Genomic DNA, 4,442 nt, shown 5'->3' with positions numbered 1-4,442 from the left:
TCGGCCACTTCCACACAAATGAAGGAAATGGTAAAAGGACAGATATAAAAAAGTATTTCTATTCATTTAATTGTTCTCGTGGGTTGAATAAGCCGTGCTTCGGGCGAGTGACCTGATGTGGTTTGGTTTAGAGGTTAGCTGCTTGAAGCCAACACAGGCAAACAAATACTTTTTTTATTTGACGCTTTTACATAATTTGCTTCAGTGCTTTTAAGTTTTGTTTTCCTGCTCAAAGTCATTAGTGTGTGTCTGTGACAAAGAGAGACAGAACGACCCTGTGTGGGAGAGAGGGTGTGTGAGACCGAGGGAGGGGGAGAGAGAGATGGGGAGGGGGAGGTCAGAGTTGGGGCAGCAGTGGGAGAAAAGTAAATAAAAAAGCTTGTTCAAATTGTTCAACCACACAATCTGGACGCTTCGGGGTTTCTATGGAAACCGAATCAGTTGAGGTCAGAGTCATTCACTTACACAAGGCAGTGCAGCTGGACCCTCACTCTCTTCAACATGCTTTTACAAACACACACACACGCACGCGCGCACGCACGCACGCACGCACACACACACACTCTCACGGACACGTACGCACACACACCTTATGCACAGTAGGCTCTCTCTCTCACACACACTGACTCATTCACTCAATCACTCACTTCCTGATCCCTGATTCCCCACTCCCTCATTCACTCACTCACTCACCCTCACTCATCAAGTTACTTTTTAACTCACAAACTCAATCCCCCTGTCCCCCATTAACGCAGACACTCACCCTTTCACTCCTTCACCCACTTACTCATTCACTCACTCATATTCGTTATTTGTATTCACTCTCTCAAACCCTCTCGCTCAAACCCTATCACTTTCTTACCGACTCACTCACTTACTGACTTACTCATCCCCCTGACCCCCCCTCAGTCACTCACCCACTCACCCACTCACCCACTCACCCACTCACCCACTCACCCATGCAAGGTTCCACTGGTTGCGCTCCAATCAGAGCGGAGTAAACGGAACCACATGTGGACTCCTTTGCTCACAGCTCCCCAACATTCTTTGTCATGAGCACACTCGTCAGGACACACCCCCCTCCCAGGGTCGCCAGGGGCAACGGCAGCAGCCAATCAGCAGTTTGTAGCGGGAGCAGAATAATATTTGAAGGTTAGCGGGTCATGCTAGGTTTACTTTTATGGTGCCTTTTAAAAAACCCACAAACATATAAACAGCAAAATAGACATTACAACTACAATTACCCTGTGTGTGTGTGTGTGTGTGTGTGTGTGTGTGTGTGTGTGTGCGTGCATACGGGGGGGCTATTGGTGTATGCGTGCGTGTGTGTGTGTGTGTGTATGTTTGAAGGAAAAGTGTGTTAAAGTTACTCACTGTCTGAACAGTTTAAGTAAAGTTTCAGTAAATTGTATGAATCATTTTCGTTGTTGCTGTTTTTAATTGCAAATGACCAGAATAAGCCTGCAGATATTGTTTAAAATACTTATACTAAGGTCAAATGATTGATGACCAGTCAGTAACCCATATGAATATGTCAGGACATGATGGACGGCTACATCAACACTGTCTGGTCCCCTGGTTGGTGAGAGGGCATCCGTAGCAGGCTGCTCTTCCTGTTATTGGTGCCCCATAACAAGGATAGCTCAGCTTCCTGGAAAAGGTTTCCTATTCATGTGAAAGTGGACAAGGGTTTGCTTGGAAGCCCACCAAAGACCCAGAGTAACTGAAGAGGTCAATTGGGAGGGTTGCTGCTTCAACCCCCTGCTTCCAGCATGTTGCTGACTTGCATTGCTGACTCAGATGTCGTCCATTTACGTCGATTAAGATCGCTTGGGACGATAACCGAGGGCTTCGAATTGTGACGTCATAGGAACACGCTGTGCACTCAAGGTTATTGTAGTGTCAACATCCAGCAATTACCTCCATCTTAACTTTGGCCTCTTCGCAACGCAGGGAGCACGACACATCACTCACACCGCTGGACAACAAGTTTGAAAATGCGTGTCTGTGTGTTTGTGTTTGTGTGTGTGTGTGTGTGTTTGTGTGTTTATGTGTGTGTGTGTGTGTATGTGTGTGTGTGTGTGTGTGTGTGTGTGTCTGTACGCGCATTTGCATTCACATGTGTATGCACATGTGTCTGTCCATACGTACAGTATCTCATCTACATATTGGGGTGCTGTGATTCTATACGTACAGAATCTCATCTACATATTGGGGTGCTGTGTTATTCCATACGTACAGTATCTCATCTACATATTGGGGTGCTGTGTTATTCCATACGTACAGTATCTCATCTATATATTGGGGTGTTGTGATTACGTACAGTATCTGATCGGCATTCTGAGGTCACCTCACTTCTTGGAAGGAGAGGACAAACAGAGCGGGAAGAGATCCAGAATAAGCCTGTTTGTTATCCTCCATCTTGGATCTGTCTATCCCCACTCATCCAGGTGGAATCCATTTGTCAACCGAGAGGGACGGCTGGAAGGTTGCGTAACCAACGGCGACCAAGGAAACGTTCTGGGTGTTCTCCTTTGTACCTCCACACGTTTGGTAACACAATCCTTCCTCTTTCTTCTCCATTCTTCTCTTTCCTGCTTCGGCCGTTGTTATTCTCTTACCCCTTTTTGACTTGTTGCAGAACTCAAATCTTTGTCCCTGAATCTTCCTGCTCTCCTCTGTCTTCCTCTCCTTTGTTTTCTTCTTGTTTTTTTATTGTGTTCTTCTTCAGTACCCTAACTAATCCGTAGAGATTTAGTGTAGTAAGTCTAATACACACACACGCACACAAACACCCGCTCACCCACACAAGCAAGTGCGCACACACACACACACACACACACACACACACACACACACGCACACACACACAAACACTAAACACTAAACACACACACACACATGCACACACACACTAAACACAAACAATATCAAATGGTCCTCCCTTTCTCCACAGACCTCCTGCAGGCCCCCTGCTGTGTTTCTATTGGCTGACCAGACACAGACCCCCAGGTGTGACCCCCTCCAGACTGGGCCCCTTGCTGAGGGCCCCAGAGGCTGCTCTGGCCCTGGAGCTGGAGAGAGAGAGAGAGAGAGAGAGAGAGAGAGAGAGAGAGAGAGAGAGAGAGAGAGAGAGATGAGAGAGAGACACACAGAGAGACACAGAGAGACAGAGCAGAAGAAGGTGTGAGAGAGATAAAGTGATAGAGACAGAGAGACAGAGAGAGTGAGAGTGGGACAGAGAGAAAGCAAGAGAGAGACAGAGAGCGAGTGCACAGAGAGGACAAATAAAGATAACCGAATAAAATAATGAAAGGGAGAAATGTAGAGCGAAGACTCTAGTCAGGAACCATCGTTGTAATGGTGTCCACGTGTTGGAAGGCGTGGGGCCCCCAGGGGCCATGTATTGGAGAGGGGCCTCCATTATGTTCTGATTGCATCTTGAACTACTCAGTGGCTGTCATGACCTAGCTATGAGCGCTGCTCTGTGTTTGTGTGTGTGTGTGCATGTATGTTTTTGCGTGGGTCTGTGTGTGTGTGTTGGTGTGTGGGTGTGCAACAGTTACATATGCATGGTGTATACTCTTTTATGGTTCTGTGAAAATTGCCGTCTTTGCTTATCTTGTTTACACATTCCATCTGCACTTCAAACCCTTAAAAGTGTGTCTGTGTGTGTGTGTGTGTGTGTGTGTGTGTGTGTGTGTGTGTGTGTGTGTGAGTGTGTGTGTACGTACGTCACGTGCATGCATGTGAAAGGGCACAATTGCAGCTTGGCTTGAATTAAACTGGTCGCATCTGAACCATTGACTTTTATTGCTATTTCAACCAGACGCATCAGGCACATAAAACACAACTGTGTCTAAAGCTCATGTGGTTCTTTCGGCCAGTTCAGCAGAATATACAGATGCCTGTTGTGCACACGCACCAAAGTGTAGATGCGTGAATAATGAAAGTTTCCAGTTGGCTCTGAGCGCATCCCACGGGAGCTCAGAACGAGACGTGTCTGCGTTTTACGCGCGCGGAGCCCACGTCTGCGGATTGCTTACCCCGGGTTTATTCGGTGTTAATTACCGCAGCTGTAATTAACCACCGGTTGGAACTCATTGCGGCCGTCGTCGAAGGCGCGCGCTTCTGCATTAATCGCTCCAGTGGTCCTCTGCGTTCCTGAGACAGCGAAATGTTTAATTGGACCCTCATTTAGAGATTAGAGTTGAGATATAAACCGTAAGACTATTGTTTTGTAGAGTGGCTATTGGTTGGCGAATATTTGCCTCGTTAAAGTTCATTTAGTCGTAACTATATCATAGTTATAGTTCTTTAATTGGATATGTGAGTCACGTGGGGACCAAATAATCGAGATCACTTTCACAAGGAGGGGCTGAGTGCCAGGAGATCCCGTGACACATCCTTTTGATGTTAATATCCTTTAAAAAAACAATACC

Source organism: Pollachius pollachius, assembly GCF_949987615.1.
Source record: "Pollachius pollachius genome assembly, chromosome: 3".
NCBI lineage: Eukaryota > Metazoa > Chordata > Actinopteri > Gadiformes > Gadidae > Pollachius > Pollachius pollachius.
The sequence above is the reverse complement of the archived record's forward strand: the minus strand, read 5'-3'. Positions refer to the sequence as shown.